Source organism: Lissotriton helveticus, chromosome 4_1 (assembly GCF_964261635.1).
Source record: "Lissotriton helveticus chromosome 4_1, aLisHel1.1, whole genome shotgun sequence".
Classification (NCBI taxonomy): Eukaryota; Metazoa; Chordata; class Amphibia; order Caudata; family Salamandridae; genus Lissotriton; species Lissotriton helveticus.
The window spans coordinates 2,102,932,708-2,102,950,193 of NC_136063.1; the positions used below are offsets into that span (position 1 = coordinate 2,102,932,708).

At 51.2% G+C, this 17,486-nt stretch overlaps 1 protein-coding gene across 4 annotated transcripts in view; it reads left to right on the plus strand.

Annotated features, from left to right (window-relative positions):
* Positions 1–16,583, plus strand: part of LOC144829535 (phosphatidylinositol-binding clathrin assembly protein-like) — a 995,507-nt gene extending 978,924 nt beyond the window's left edge. Inside the window, exon 21 of one of the 4 annotated variants that reach the window (XM_078688774.1) lies at positions 16,471–16,583. The gene's annotated coding sequence lies outside the window, so the exon portion shown is untranslated. The remainder of the gene's footprint in view (positions 1–16,470) is intronic. The other 3 variants (XM_078688770.1, XM_078688769.1, XM_078688766.1) reach the window with 3 other exon arrangements.
* The last annotated feature ends 903 nt before the right edge of the window (positions 16,584–17,486 follow it).

A 17,486-nucleotide genomic window follows, 5' to 3' on the forward strand; every position in this document is an offset into this window, starting at 1 on the left:
TTCCCGAGGAAGGAGTGGCAGTATCTTCCGAAGAGCATGGAGCAAACCCATACAAGTCCTAACAGTCCTATTCACCAAGACGTCAAGTTGTAGATTTGACTCGAACACGACTCCCAAATTGCGAGCCGATTCTGCAGCCTCCACCGAGCCTGGTATAGAAGTAGGCCAAAAGTCTTCCGGCAGAGTACGAGGAAGTCGGCCCAGGGAACAGTACAATATCTCCGTCTTTGAGCCATTGAACTGGAGTGAGTTGTCTTGCAACCACTCTGCTGTGGCCGACATACACTGATGAAAAGCGTCCCTCGAAACTGCCTCAGAACCATCAAAAGAAAAAATCAATTGTGTATCATCGGCATAATTGATGACTTGTATGCCGAATGACTTTATTAGTTGTATCAAGGGTTGGAGGTACAAATTAAAAAGAATCGGACTTATCGCAGAGCCCTGGGGGACACCCTGATTCACCTGACGTATGTCAGATCGAAAAGGTGGTAATGCCACGGCCTGTTGTCTATTGGCAAGATATGAGGTTAACCAGGATAGAGCCAAGCCAGTTATTCCCGCATTTCGAAGACGGCCCAGTAAGACCACATGGTTCACCGTGTCGAACGCGGCCGACATGTCAAGCAGCACTAAAAATGCTGACTTGCCCCTGTCGACACGCGTTCGCAGATCGTTCAGCACGGTGACCAGAGCAGTCTCAGTGCCATGGGCCAGTCTGAAGCCAAATTGGGCTGCGTCCAGGCAGAAGTTGGTTTCTAGGAAGTTGGCCAAGGCTCTCGTGACCCACTTCTCCAAGATTTTTATCGCGAATGGCAAGAGCGAAATAGGCCTATAATTGGCTGGGCAGAGAGGGTCCAAGGTAGCCTTTTTCAACAGAGGTGTTACAATTGCCAACTTCCAACAGTCTGGAACTGATGCAGTAGCCAACGATTGGCAACAGATTAAATGTAGCGGGGGAAACAACTCGCCTTGGAAGGCCTTCCAAATCTTATGCGGCATTGGGTCTAGGGGCGAGCCTGAGGATACACAGTTGGCCAGGACACAAAACTCCTCCAATGAGGGGGCAGGGAAACTTGGCAACTGACAAGTCCTCTCCTTGTTCTTACTCTCCCCGGATGCCGGATGACCAAGGGATACAGAGGGAGAAGGCAAGGATGGTGTATGCTGTCTGGACATTTCTAGTCCCTTCAGAATATTCCTAATCTTGTCATCAAAAGCGAGGGCTAAGGAGTCGCAAAGCTCCTGAGACACAGGGGTGGAAGGTGCAGCACATGAGGGGTTGGATAAGCTCTTTACCAGTTTGAACAAAGTCTGCGATTTATTAGGTGCTTTTGCCAAGGTCTCTTCCAAAAACCTAGCTTTAGCATTTCTTAGCTGGAGCTTGTATTCCAACAGAATAGCTTTGTAGGCAGCCCTGTCCTGCTCTGTATACCCTCTCCTCCATGTACGTTCCGCCTGTTTACAGCGAAGCTTGGACTGGCCAAGTTCCTCAGTAAACCAGCCGTTAGACCCTATGGGTCTATCCCTCACTTTCCGTAGAGGTACCACCTCATCGAGTGATGTCAAAATTTGCTGACAGAGGGCAGTGTAGCTCTTATCCACATTGTCCTCCATCCTAAAAGTTCCAGACAGCAACATAGGTCGGCTCGTCTCTTTTAACAGGCGGGTCCATGATCGATTAAATGTAGTGCTCCCCAAGCTATTCGATTTTATTAAGGCCGGCTGGGCTATGGTGAAAAGGATCAGTGCTTGTCTGTTTTTACCATTTCACTGTTTGTCTGTGCTACTGTTTATTTTCTTTTCGTTCAGCCTTTAGCTGTTCTACTACTTAATTTTTCTGTCTTTGCCACTGTTTGTTCTGCCATTGCTTGTTTTGCCATTTCATTGTCATCTCTGTCCTTTTTTGCCCTTCTGTTTATCCACATAATTTAATTGGCATCTTCTTCTCTTTTTGTGATTTTCTCTCTTCCTTGTCTTGTGACTGTTTTGACTTTATATATTTTTTCACTTCTTTTCTGCTACTGTCTTTTACCTTGTGTGCCATTTCCCTTTCTTTCTCCTCCCCTACACAAGTCCTTACCTCCTCCATGTGCTGTTCCTGCTTTTAGTTAATTTCCTGCACCCCTACCAGCCCCACCCACTGCCCCATCCCAATCCCACCCACTGCCCCCTCCAAACCCCTACCTAGTTGCAGCTTCAGCGACAAAAGTGCACCAAAGACAATCCTTTTGCCCCTGGACCGTGCCCAGTGACTGGACCTATGGACCGCCACCTACCTCGCCATGTCCCTCCACACCCTCTACCCCAGTCACCGCTCACTGGGCTGCATCTGCACAACACCACACAACAAGGAAGGAGCCTTCATACATGCGCCTTCCACCAGCATTCACCACCTCCGCACTAAGAGCACCCTCCTGCTCACTCTCACACCAACCAGCCACCACCCGCACCCCACTCAACACTCGCATGCATTATCCTCAACACCTGCTTGCTCAGTAAACACGCCACAGAGATATTGGACTTGTTACACTATCATGTCCTGGCCCTGCTTTTTCTCACAGAAACTTTGCAGAACGAGCCCTTGCATTGGACATCGCTACTTCTATCCCCACTGGGTATAAGATCACCAGACAAAACCGTCAGCACAACCCCAGAGACAGAGTTGCCATTATATTGAAGGACAACATCAGCTGCACCAACACCACAACCAGCTACATGAAGCACCTCACCTTCAAGGTACAAATAAGAGCCAGTTTACCTGGTTCGAAGCCCTTATATGTAGACTACCAAGACCCTCTGCCAACTTCACCAGCGTCATCATGGACTTTATCTTGCCCCTCATCGTTGAATCTAGCCCCTTCATCCTCCTTAGAGACCTGAACTACCACTTGGAAGACCACACGTACCCCTAACTTAATCACCTTCCTATAAAATCTCAGGAACCCCGGTCTCACCCAGCACTACACCAGCTAAACACCTCCTAGACCCAATCTTCTCCTTCTTCAACATCACGGTTGAAAAACCATCACCTATCACCTGGACAGACCACACCCTCTTCAGCTTCATTATTCCTGTCCCGAACTACCAGAGACCCACCCCCTCTGAAGATGTCTGCAACAATCTATCAAACTTCTTCTGCGGCAAGATCACTTCCATATACGGCAACTTCGATCTGCAACTGCACCCCTTTAAATTCGCTGCAAGTCTTCCCATCTCAGACGAAGAACTGACCCTGACCATATGGTTGGCTAAGACTGCCACTACCATGAAGACCATCCACTCCGGAGCCCCTTAGGATCCCTGCTCCTGATGGGGTGGTTTACCCCCATCAGCGCAGCCTTCACTCCAATCCTCAAAGTGTCCATCAACTTAGCCACCTTCCTGGAAGCTTGGAAACATGCTGCAGTCACTGCCCTGTTCAATAAACCCTAGGCAGAGCCAACCAAGCTCACCATCTCCAAATCAATTTCTTTCTTCCCATAGCCAGCCAAGGTTTCAGAGAAACTTATCAACACACACCTCATCGACCACCTCATCAACCACCTCATCACCCACCAGCTCCTAGAAGCCACACAATCTGGGCTCAGGCACAACCACAGCGTGGAAACAGCACTCATCACAGCAACAGATGATATCTGCATGATCACGGACAGAGTAGAGACCACTACACGAGATCGGCATTCAAGGACCTACTGTCTGCTGGAAATGTTTCTTTTTAATGGAAGGAACTGAAGTGGTCCGCCTAACACAGTGCACCTTGGAAGCCTGTAATCTATGGAGTGTCTTACGGTTCCACCCTCACCCTATTCTCTTCAACACCACACAACTCATACTGTGCCACTCAGACAAAATTTCCAATGCAAGGAACAAGTTTACCTCCTGAATGAACGTGGTCACCACCTGGATGAAGTCCAACACGAAAAAACACCTCACCCTGTGACTCCACCTAACAACTGCCACCAGCCAACCTCGGAGCCACACCTACCGCCACCATAGGATCATCACTGACAACAAGCAGGACATGTCCACACAAGTCAACATCGTCACAGCTTCCTACTTCCACAACCTGAGGATGCTGAGAAAGATCTTCAAATAGCTCCCCAGTAACACCAGAAAAACCGCCACCCATGTCCTTGTCACCAGCAGGCTGGACTATAGGAACACCCTCTATACCTGAATCATCATCAACTCATTAGCAGACTACAAATAATCCAGAACGTGGCAGCCAGACTTATGTTCAACCTTCTACACAGGACTCGCATCGTCTGGGAGCTCCTTTGGCTCACAGTATACATGCATGCTCTCTTCAAACTCCACACTCACACATTCAAAGTACTACACAACACAGACCTTGACTACCTGAAGAATCACATCTCTTTTCACCCACCAGCCAGACACCTCCACTCAGTTGGACTCATTCTCACACATATCCCTTACATAGACAGAAACGTCACTCCTAAAGTTTGGAATGACCTCCCACTACACACCAGAGACGCCATCTCTCTGCTTGAGTTATGCAAGAAGCTGAAGACTTGGCTCTTTGAGTAGCTCTCGCAGCCTCGAGATGAGGCCAGCACTTCTGCCCAGCACCAGGATACCCTTTTGAGTGATAGTGCACTTTACATACACATAACATACCGCCCCTCCACCCCAGTAGCTGCTCACTGAACATAAAATCACTGTAGAAAAGTAGGATCTGCTTTTACTAGTCTGGCAGGGATCGTGTTAAACAGGACCACAGCCACTGTGCTTCCTCCCTAAATTTGATATGGTCAGTACTTTGGTATCCCCACAACTAGCTACTAGTGTACCCTTGTAAGTCCCGAGTATATGGTACTAAGGTATCCTGGGCATAGGTACACCAGGGGTCTGCCATGGGCTGCAGCATGTATTAGGCCACCCATGAGAGACCACTTAAACTGTGATTACAGGCCTGACATTGCAGCCTGGGAAACTAGTGTTAGCACCACTTACAACATATATACGTTTCCTTATATCTGAGGTTGCTACAATTAAAACGTATACGTCACCCCTAAGGCAGGCCTTTCAATCCTGAAGGCAGAGTGCTAGTTTATAAGTGTGAAGGTGCCCCTGCATGAGCAGGACACAACCTACAAAGCCCAAATTTGATTCTCCAGGCTTTGCAGGTGCGCTCAGCAATTTTGAAAAATATAGTGGCCATGTGTCATTACCGCTGTGCAAAACCTGAGCATGTTTGGTATCAATACACGAGGAGACCATTCTCCCCAAACAATTGCACAGCCATTTATGCCAATAGGCATATTCTACTCCTTATTCATTTTTTTTCATTTAACAGTTTTTGTCCTTTTGCTTTTTCACTATTCTTTAACTCCATCAACAATTCCTGTCTACAAGTGGGATTGCGCGCCATTTTCCCAGGTTTCTTTTGTTCCAAAAGTGCCCATCCGTACTTCATTGAAGAACAAGACTGAAGCGCTATTCATAAAAAGCAGTGTTTATTCAGATTAAAACCCAATGCATTTCGGGCTGAAATTGCCCTTCATCAGGGGTCACTAGAAAAATAACAAATAAAGCAATAATCAATGCACATTCCTATAACGATGCATCACAAGCACATTCAAACCATTCATCACCATTTCGCCTGATTACTGCATTACCCCACCGTTACATCACAAGCCCTTTGCTCTATCTTTCAATTGTTTTTGTCATCGCGTGGTATTTGCATTCCCTGGTTTATGAACAGTAAATCCCCCCATTATGCCACAGTTCAAAACAAATGCAAAAACAGCAGTTGATGGACATACATTCACCCCAGTACAGAGATCTGGGACTAAATCCATCGTTTTTTTGCACTCCACACCACCCAAGCTCAGACATGGCCAGGGAAGGCATGGCTTGGCAGTTCAGGCTGGACTGTTCCCATGAGGCACAGGGTCAGACTGATTTGCATATGGCCATGTCTGAACTGGGGTGGCAGAGTGGGCTAAAGAACGGTGATGGATTAAACCCAGATCTGTTGACTGGGTGTGATTGTTTGATTGGCTCAGATGCTCCGTCCATCACCACCCCCTTTTGTACCGCACGGTTCAAAACAAGCGTTTTTATCAGCGCTATAACTCTTTCGACTTCGGCCATTTATACGGGTAAAACACTTCCCGCCTCCCAACAATTTCTGAGCTGTGCTCATTTTAATGCGCTATTTCATACCTGCAAAAAAACGCTGCACATCATCAAAACTCCTCGGTGTATAAATGAGTGTATGAGAATCCCTCATTCATCCGTTTTTTTTTATTTTAAACCGGACATCCTGTCCGTTACTCCTCCCCAACACACCCGCCTCGCGTCACACAAAAGGTGTTCCATTCAAAGAAACGAAACTCCCATGCCCATAATGCACCATAGAATTTCGGGGTGCGTCATCTGCAATTTAGAATCTATTGCAGTGTCGTGTCCCCGTTTTACTTCACAATATCACACCAATACGCTCATTAAAAAGTGCCACCTTCGAACAATAAACCCAAATAAAAAAAAAATTAAAAAAAATGTCAACACTGTCTTTTAAATGAATATAATATGCGCCATCGCGTGGCCTCCAGCTCCGATGTTAATTTTTTACATTTTACTCCAGTTTCAACTTAAACGGGTGCTCATTTCATGAAGAAATATACGGGGATGGGATGCACATCGTGGTCCTCATTTTTCATCAATTTCATCCAAATGTACTCCAATGAGCGTGCAACTTGGCTCCGTGTCATGCCCGAATGACAGAATTAAGACAAAGACCCAATACACGGGGAGACCATTCTCCCCAAACCATTGCACAGCCATTCATGCCAATAGGCGTATTATACTCCTTATTTTTTTTTTCATTTAGTTGTTTTTGTCCTTTTGCTTTTTCACTATTCTTTAACTCCATCAACAATTCCTGTCCACACGTGGGATTATTTAGATAGTGATGTATCTAGTGTAATGGTTAGAATTAATTTTATTGTTATTTTTGGTTACTGAATTCCTGCTTTTGCTTTCTACTTTCACGCCGTATCTGTGGGGATCACAATTACTGATGTCATTGCGATCTACGGCCTCCGTTGATTTCAGGATGTTAGCTGTACACCACTCAACAATTCAAACTTTAGTTAGGAGGCTGTACTATGTTAAAACTCCTGCTTTATGTTTAGGGAAATTGAATGGAGCACTTTTGCATAGTGCTGTGGCAGGCGTGGAAAAGATTCTAGGGAAAATGCAGAGTTGTTAAGAGAAGGCTTTACAGAACAGGAGACAGATATTACAGTTGATCGTTTTAAAGAAGAGATTACAAAATGTAACACGGTGTGGTCTAAAAACCAGAGTATGTTTGTGTATGTTTTCGATGCACTCGTTAGAAGATTTAACCCCTTCGCCGCGGCATGAATTTCGCCGTGGAGGGGTTGGGGGTGAGTGCAGCGCTGCTGTGCTCGTGACGGAACCACGGCGTCATGAGTCACGGGCGGCGTGTGCTCATGACGGCGTGGTTCTGTCACGGCCCCGCCCGCTCCTTAATTTGCCCGGACAGGCAGGGAATTAATGCCGCGTGGGCGGAGCGGCAGCCGCATGACGGAACCACGCCGTCATGAGCTCACGCCGCCCATGGCTCATGAAGGCGTGGTTCCGTCATACGCACACAAGGGGTTAAACACAGACTGTTGACTTATATTTGAAAAGTGAAAAAGTAGGGGGCGTGTCTAAGATGGCAGCTGCGGCCCCGAGATCGAGCCGCTTGACCTACGCGCCTCGTGGGAGGCCCCGGACGTGGGGGACGCCGGACCACGGCCCGTAATGGCGGCCGCTCCGGGGACTTGATCGGCCTGGACGCCCACTGCCCTGATGTCTCTGGGAGCTAACTTGGCGCTCCGAGCGCAAAACCTGCTGGAGTGAGCCCCCGCTGCTAACCCCAGAGCTGCAGACCCAGACCGCGGCGCATCTCTGCCCCCGCGACTTATGACGGCGTGGTTCTGTCACGGCCCCGCCCGCTCCTTAATTTGCCCGGACAGGCAGGGAATTAATGCCACGTGGGCGGAGCGGCAGCCGCATGACGGAACCACGCCGTCATGAGCTCACGCCGCCCATGGCTCATGAAGGCGTGGTTCCGTCATACGCACACAAGGGGTTAAACACAGACTGTTGACTTATATTTAAAAAGTGAAAAAGTAGGGGGCGTGTCTAAGATGGAGGCGTGATCGGACGCAGGTCTCCGAGGCTCCCTGCCCGATCCCGCCTAAAACGCCTGCAAACGCCGCCTAATCTCCCTAAAAGCAAGGGAAAGCACAGGGAGAAGTGCAGCGAAGCAGCTGCGGCCCCGAGATCGAGCCGCTTGACCTACGCGCCTCGTGGGAGGCCCCGGACGTGGGGGACGCCGGACCACGGCCCGTAATGGCGGCCGCTCCGGGGACTTGATCGGCCTGGACGCCCACTGCCCTGATGTCTCTGGGAGCTAACTTGGCGCTCCGAGCGCAAAACCTGCTGGAGTGAGCCCCCGCTGCTAACCCCAGAGCTGCAGACCCAGACCGCGGCGCATCGCTGCCCCTGCGACTCGGCCGGTGATCAGGCGAGACCCGGCCGGAGGTCGCGAAAATCGAGGCCCCGGCTTCGGGCCTCCTACCCCGGCGGTTGCGGTCTTTGGCGCGGCTGATCGGCGCCCCCCTGCGGGGAGAGAGCGGACCCCACCAACTGCGGACTGCGTGGCGCTGCCCCCCCATGGTGGACCGGGCCTGAGGAGTGCCCTGAACCGACCAGCGTGACCTGGACACCGTCAACGAGGGCGGCGCTGCGATGGCCCTGTGAGTCCCCTGGGGTACAACCGGGGGGAACGCGGTGCGGCGCTGGAGGGCCGGGGCCACGACTGAAGGCCACTTTATGACCAGCGAGCACAGAGGTGAGGAGAGTGGAGGGGGGCACCACGGAAAGGCTTGGGGGGCACAATCGAGTCCCCGGCGTGGGGGTTGACCAGAGAGGCCCGGGCTGCGCCACACCTCTGCCGGCGAGGCCGGACTCAGCACACTTGTACTGGGACATTGAGGGCCCGATTCACTAGCCCCTGCTGAGCAGTACTGGACAGCGGCCCGGTTGCGGGATGTGTGGCCTATTGGAGAAGGGGGCCAGCTTCGCTAGACTTTTGGCCGGCTACGGGACAGTCGACCCGCGTCAGCCGCCTTGACCCCGGCGGCGCCGGGGGTGAGCTGACCTGGGATAGCACAACTCACCCCTCAATTTACAACGCCGGACTCCTGCACGTGCCTCGGGCCCCCAGGGCCCACCGTCTGTTTATCTCCGGGGCCGCTCTCAACATGGCGGGACAGAGGGGAAGGAAAGGGTCCCAGACGCTCCCTGAACTACTGGCTAAGTCTCAGCCCAAACCCAGCAAAGACCCAGCCTCCCCGGTGACCGCGAGACCCCTGCCAGCACCTGCGGCCGATCAGATACCCATCACCAGGTCTTTCCTAGAGACGCTGTTTAATTCACTCAGAGAGGACTTCAAGTCCTTAAAGCAAAAGGTGGCGGGTGAGGTCCGAGAACTCTGACGCGACGTGGAGGGCCTTGGAGAGCGGGTGGTTGCCATTGAAGAGGCGGACCAAACCAGAAGCAATGAAATCGAGCAGCTCCAACAAGAAGTCCTACGACTCACGGACCAGCAGCTGGACCTCAGGGCCCAAGCAGAGGACCTTGAAAACCGTTCCCGTCGAAACAACATACGGGTCCGGGGGGTCCCTCAGAAGGCAGAGGGGACTGATGTCACCGGGTACCTGCAAGCCCTCTTCAGGAACGTTCTGGGGGAACCAGCAGACTTTGCCATTTGTATTGATAGGGCGCACAGAGTTGGGCTGCCTCGACACGCCTCGGCCCCGCCACCGGACATTTTGGCCTTCATCCCTGATTTCCCGTTAAAAGAGCGGATTCTCCGAGAGGCCCGGCGGGCACAACCCCTTCAGTTTCAGGGTCACTCAATAGCCCTATACCAAGACCTCTCCAACATCACCCTGCAAAAACGAAAAGACTTCAAGAGGGCGATGGACCTCTTGCGACAACAGGAGGTCCCCTACTCGTGGGGCCACCCATTTAGACTTCTATTCAAATGGAACGGACGGTTACACCAACCGCGATCGCTTAAAGACGCTTGCGCCCTCCTGGGACTTGACCAGGAAGATGATGAACCCACAACGAGAGAATCGCAAGGACAGTCCAGAGGGGGATGGCAGACAGTGCGTCATAGGCGATCCCCATCGCACCGCCTGAAACCAGACGCCTCTGTCATCACGCAGGAACGAGCAACAGCGGTGGCGGAGGTGGCCAAGGAGACCTCTCCCTCTGAGTAATCTGAACCTTTGCTAGGGAGGTTGACTATAGCACATACTCTGCCCGTGCAGTGGGGGGGAGGCGGGCGGGGGGCCAGAGAGACCGCCATCGGATATGACCCGTACAAGTAACACTACCACAGCCCTGTGTGGACCAACAGGACTGGGACTATGCTTTCTCTTGGTTTGGGGATTTGGGGGTGGGAGAGGGGAGGGAGGGGATAGTTATTCGAATCTGGAATACTGGATTCCGAACTTGAGTATGGAGTTTGACAGTTGGATCGTTTGCGGGGTGTTTGGGGACTGCGGGAGGGATCGAGGGTGGGAACCAGTGTGCCACAAGGGTTTTGTCAACGACAGATTTCTTTCATTTGCCAATTACGATTAGTGCTGAACACAGCCCACGGGGAAGTTCTGGGGGGTTTGCGGGATTGGGATTGGGGATGCGGGTGGGACCCAGTGTGCCAGGGAACTGTCTGGGGCTACCTCGCCCTTCGCCTCATCATGGGCCACACCAGGTGCGAAGGCCTCGCATACATCAGGATCTTTGTGCTCTCCCATCATGGAGTCCAGTTTGAAAGTACTCACCCTTAATGTCAAGGGCCTAAACAACCCGATCAAACGCAGGGCCGTGATCTCATACCTAGAGAACTCCGGGGCCGACATATGCTTATTGCAAGAAACACACCTCTTACCTAAAGATTGGCATAGGATGCGCTCATGCGCTTTCCCTCACCAGTTCTTCTCCTCGCTGCCGACGAAGAAAGCAGGGGTGGCTATTCTGGTCTCAAGGGGCTTCCGCGGCGGTGTGGGAGACAGGGTAGGAGAGATTAAGGGTAGGTTATTGGCACACACCTTCCTGGTGGGGGGACAGCGCTTCACCATTGCCTCATTATACGCACCGAATTCCGGTCAGGAACCCTTCTTGAAACAAGCAGCCTCCGAGTCTCTTCAGCCCCTTAACTCGCCTCTGTTAATTGGGGGGGATCTCAACATGGTGATGGATTCACACGTGGACAGATCAGGCCACCGATACGGGGACACAGGTGCCATAACGCCTGCTGGTAAAAACTGGCTACATGACGAGGGCTTGGTGGACCTATGGAGGTCCTTTCACCCCACCACATCTCATTACACATTCTACTCCCACGTTCACCACACTTACGCCAGACTGGACCACTTCTTGGGCTCCTAAGAACTGCTCCCCATCCTTAAAGATATAACCATCACACCAGCGGCACTCTCTGACCATGACGCTGTGGAGCTCACCCTACAGGTCCCTAGGTCCACCCGCCCGGCTCATGGCGGCTGCGCGAGACCCTACTACACCGACCGGAGGTCACCACACAGTAGCGCACACGCCTCACCGACTACATAGCCACTAATGATATCCCTGGAACTCCTGTGACCACCCTGTGGGGGGCCCTGAAAGCGGTGGCCAGAGGCGAACTCATAGCCATCGCGGCAGCAGAGGCCAAAGACCGCAAAGAAAAGAGGTGCGAGCTTACGGCTCAGGTCTCTGAACTCGAGAGGGTCCACAGCCGTACCGGCGCCCCACGAGTTTGGAGACAACTGAAATCCGCCAGGGCCCAGCTGGCCAGCCTGGATACTGACCGAGCTGAATTCGCTGCCCTGCGCCTCCGTCACTCTACTACGTCGGGGGTAATAAAACAGGCCGCTTGCTCGCCAGCGCCCTGAGAGCGAAAGCCCAGCGATCCCAGATCTCTACTCTAACCGATGACTCCGGTCAGGACATCTCCGGCGAGTCCCAAATTGTGGAAGCATTTACAACATTCTATGCCACTTTGTACGGGGCGGACTCTGTCCCGCCGGGCGAGGTTGGTAAAAATCTCGAGACCGCGAAGATCACAGAGCTGTCACAAGCCACCGCGAACTCCCTGGATGCCCCCATCTGCCTAGATGAAGTCTTAGCTGCCATCACTCGCTTACGCCCTCTTAAATACCCGGGACCGGACGGCTTCTTATCCGGGTTCTATAAAACCTTCAGCCACTTACTAGCCCCAATCCTTACCCGACTCTTCAATTCTTTCGAGGGGCCGAGCTCCATTCCCCCAGACATGCTAGCGACCGAGATCATTGTGTTGCCTAAACCGGGCGAAAAACCCACGAGCTGCTCCGCGTTTCGCCCCATATCCCTGCTTAACCTTGATCTGAAGATCTTCACAGGGATCTTAGCCGCGCGCCTGGGCCCATGCCTGCCGGGCATTCTGGAGCCGGACCAGTCCGGCTTTGTCCCTAATCGCCAATGCAGCGACAACACTACACCTCATTGATAAAGCCCACTACCAGAACTCGGATTCCGTATTACTGGCTATAGACGCGGAGAAAGCGTTTGACCGTGTAGACTGGTTCTACCTACAGCAAGTCCTGCGGCGCTACCGGGTGGGAGACCGCTTCCAGGCCTGGATTGCGAGTTGTTACCACCGCCCACAGGCCCGTGTCTGCATAGGAGGTCTACGCTCTGACCCCTTTGAGATTCAGCGAGGCACGAGGCAGGGGTGCCCCCTTTCGCCCCTCCTCTTGGCCCTCTACGTAGAACCTCTAGAGCAAAAAAATCCGTGACAACCCCCATATACACGGAATGACCTTTGGTCGGGAACCCCACACAATAGGTTTATACGCAGACGACATCATTGCTGCCCTAGAGAGCCCGGCCCGCTCTGTCCCTGCCTTTTTGACGGAACTGGAGGCCTTTGGAGCCGTCTCTGGCTTCAAAATCAATAGAGGGAAATCCCTCCTATTACCATTAGGCAGGAATGCCCAAACGCACGCTACTCCGCCTGTGCACGGCGGGGGAATTCAGTCAACGACACAGCTTCCCTACCTAGGCGTCACCCTCACGGCTTCCACGACCTCAACGCTGGCCCTCAACTACACGACTTTGTCCTCTCGGATCCGATCCGACCTTGTACGCTGGGCCAAACAACCCCTTTCCCTACTGGGCCGTGTCGCAGCGATTAAGATGACGATCTTGCCTAAAATCTTATACCTTTTTCAGACACTCCCGGTATTTCCCCCTGCAGGCACCATTCAGGCTCTGCAGTCCGATATCCACCATTTCATCTGGGGGGGCAAATGAGCGCATATACACAAACACCTAGCATACAGAAACCCGGATGAGGGAGGTCTGGGCATCCCTAATCTCTTGCAATATTTTCAGGCAGCGCAGCTCCGCTACCTGGTGGAGTGGTTCCGGCCAGAATCCGAAAAGCGCTGGCTGTTCCAGGACAGAGCCATGGCAGGTACCTCTCTTTGGAAAGTCCCGTTTCTTCTTAGACAACACCGGCCACGCTACCTCCTGAACTCTCCCATTACCAGCACTGTCCTGCAGGTCTGGAACACGTTGGCGGTCAGGAGAGGACTCACCACTTTCCCATCCCCTCTAACGCCTGTCCTGGACAACCCGGAGTTCCCGCCGGGCATCACCCCCGGGGCCTTACCACAGTGGCGCCACATCAGAAATTTCTCAACCGGTCATCTTTTCGACCTGACAGGCTTTCTCACCCTCACGGACATCACCCAGGGCTATGATGTCATTTCCCCCCACTTATTTCAATAATTTCAGCTCCATCACTGGCTCACCCATGCGGAGGTCGCACCCTTGGTCGGCAGACCCATGACTACCTTTGAGAAGTGGGAAATCAAAAAGGGAGTGAAGAGGTGGTGCGACAAGGCACCGCGGTGGGCTAATCCTCCTCTTGTGAAAGCATAAATAATCAACAGAGACCACCTGAACCAAGTATTCAGTATATATTCCGATGGTGTTGGAATACACTCAGTGTGTTAAAATACCCCTCACACACCAAAAGGGCCCTTGGTGTCATGCTTCATCATCGGGGTCTTCCCGCCCCTGCTGCGGGACGGGGCAGTGCTGCGACAAGCGGCTACGCCGGAGCACCTTTTAGTGAGTACTATGTGAGTGATGATGGAGTGAGTGTACGTGGGGTCAGGAGTGATAACAGTGAAGTTAAAAGATACCTGGCCTGGTGTTTAGAAAAAATTATTTAATAGGCACTGGCTGGTATCGTTAAAAAGGGGTGAGGCGGAGGGCAAGAGCGGGTTACTAGTCTTGCTCTCCTGTGTGGGTCAACATGTTTCGGGGCGACATGCCCCTTCGTCAGGACCGGGTAAAAAGATCCCCCTGTCACTCACTAATGCGCTCCCACAGGTAGAGAGTAGTAGTGTTGGATCACGGAAGCCGCTGACGAAGGAGGAAGCACGGAGGTGTGGGGGTTGATTGGACCCTTTGTACCCTTCGCCCAGCTTGGCTCATGGGGCATTATTTCCTCATTCAAAAAGCTTATATCATCAGTAGTACTGACCGAGCTTTTTACACGTGTATCTATTAAGTTAATTCATACACATTGATCCAACACTACTACTCTCTACCTGTGGGAGCGCATTAGTGAGTGACAGGGGGATCTTTTTACCCGGTCCTGACGAAGGGGCATGTCGCCCCGAAACATGTTGACCCACACAGGAGAGCAAGACTAGTAACCCGCTCTTGCCCTCCGCCTCACCCCTTTTTAACGATACCAGCCAGTGCCTATTAAATAATTTTTTCTAAACACCAGGCCAGGTATCTTTTAACTTCACTGTTATCACTCCTGACCCCACGTACACTCACTCCATCATCACTCACATAGTACTCACTAAAAGGTGCTCCGGCGTAGCCGCTTGTCGCAGCACTGCCCCGTCCCGCAGCAGGGGCGGGAAGACCCCGATGATGAAGCATGACACCAAGGGCCCTTTTGGTGTGTGAGGGGTATTTTAACACACTGAGTGTATTCCAACACCATCGGAATATATACTGAATACTTGGTTCAGGTGGTCTCTGTTGATTATTTATACCTTTGAGAAGTGGCTGGTGACGAAAGACTCTGACAAACACCTCATATCAGACCTCTACAAGATGCTCACTCCGTCCTCCCCCCAAGGCAAATCGGCAGGCCAAAAGAGATGGGAGGAAGAACTGGGGAGGGCCTTATCACCCCAGGAATGGCGATCTATATACTATAGGGCTGCCCACACCACACGCAACACGGCCTCTAGGGAAGCAGCGACGAAGCTGGCCATATATTGGCATCTCACACTGGCCCGGCTCCACAAGGGTAACCCCGCGTGAAGCGCGCTGTGCTGGAGGGGGTGCGGGGAACAGGGAACCCTAACACACCTCCTCTGGGATTGTCGTGAAGTCCAGGACTACTGGAAATCTGTCTTAGACGAGATTGATTCCACATTCAACACAGAAATACCCAGGTTCCCAGCGTACAACCTCCTGGGCCTACCCAACGCACTCACTTTTCCCCTAAAATCCCAGAGGGGCCGTCAGATGGGGGTCGCCATGCAAGCCGCTACACAACATGTCCTGTCCCTGTGGGGCTCCACCACCAAACCCTCACATACAGGTTGGCTACATAAAATCTGGTTTGTTCTGGGCATGGAGCGCATCCACGCCACACTCACACACTCCACTGCTGCCTATCAGAAAGTGTGGCTTCCGTTACCCTCCCTTTTGTCCAAAGAATTCAATGAGATCACGTGCCCCAAGTACCTGCACATTCTGCGCCTCACTGACACTGCGAAGGCCCCTGCAAACTCACCTGACTGATGATATCGATCAACACAGGCCTATGACATCGTACGTCCCTTTGGTTCGGCACACTGGGTGGGGTGGGGGCGGGAAGGGGAGTTGGGGGGAGGGGAGGGGGCTACCGTTGGGGGGTTTTCTTACCATGACTTCCTTTTCAGGCCGATTGGAGTGTCTTAACTCCCTGCACTGCATAACGGACTCACTGCATACAGGCAATCACATAAGGGACTGCTGTGCTTGCTGCATGCGCCTGACACGTATTTCATGCAAAGTTTTGTATATTGTTGTTACTGAAACCATTAAAACGTAAATAATGATAACTGGCAAAAGTTAGCTGTGTATTTATTTGTAGAGGAATGCTTTGACTTCTCCATACTGAAAGTTATATGTTTGTAGTGTTACAATAAATTAGTAGATAATAAAATGAACAACACATAGATATTAGATGCCCATGTTGTAAGATAATAAAATGTCTGCTAATGTAGAAAAACTATGAAGGGCACAAGAAATTTTGTTTAAATCAACATTTATGATTCTTTGCAGCATTGTGAAGGGCCATTATGACTGCTCTCAAGCACTCACTACAACTCCACAATCCATGAACTATGATGTCAGCCAGGAAAACTGTGGAGCCAAATCTTGAATTGGAGATTGGACCTCTGAAGGGACTCTCTGCCCCTGTGTTGTTGTGGCTGTTATTGAAGTTGAGGGTACTTTAGCCTTGCGTTGTCTTCTTGCTGCTTTTACACTATTGCTTTGGTATGTTTTTAGGTAGCAAAGCATGTACGTAGTCCTGCCAGAATATTTTTTATTTGTACCCCTTGACAATGTCTTGTGAGATATTGTGCATTGCGAAAATCTGCTCACTATGAGCTCATCTTAAAGAATGTTCAAGATAGATAAATGGACGTGTTCTTCTTTTTTGTTGTTTTTGTCAAATGTTTTGTTAAAATAAAGGTTAAACCATTATGTTACTAAACAGCTAGACTCAAAGTTTGTGTAAAATATGTTTATATAACTGTTTTACACTTTGTCATTTGTATTAGTGACTACTGATGTCATTGCGACCTCCGGTGTAGCTGTGAAGATGAAGAAAGCATTTTTGATGTAGTTATTTCTACAAAAGGGAAAGTTAAATTAGTATCTTATTAAATAGCTACACTGAAACTTTATGTAAAATATGTCTATATATGTTTTTTACACTTTGTCAATAACACCCGGTTTTCGCAGTGTGTCCTTGTCAATTGCACACATAGAATCACACAGGCACTCGCTGTGCAGTCATCAAGGACGTCGTTTCTCCACCACTCTGCAAACGCACCTCCTGGCACACCAGTTTTTGGGGAATGAAGTACCCTTGGTTATTGAGGGTCGCTGGGGGCCAACTACCCTGCTGTTACCTTCAGTAAGTCCCCCACAGTGAGTTTGCTAAGAGGTCTTCGGAGGCCACGCCCCCTTTATTCACCACTCTGCAAACACACCTCCTGACACACTACTGGTTGGGGAATAAGGTTCTCTTAGATGATATGGGACCTTGGGGACCAAGAAGCCCTCCTCAT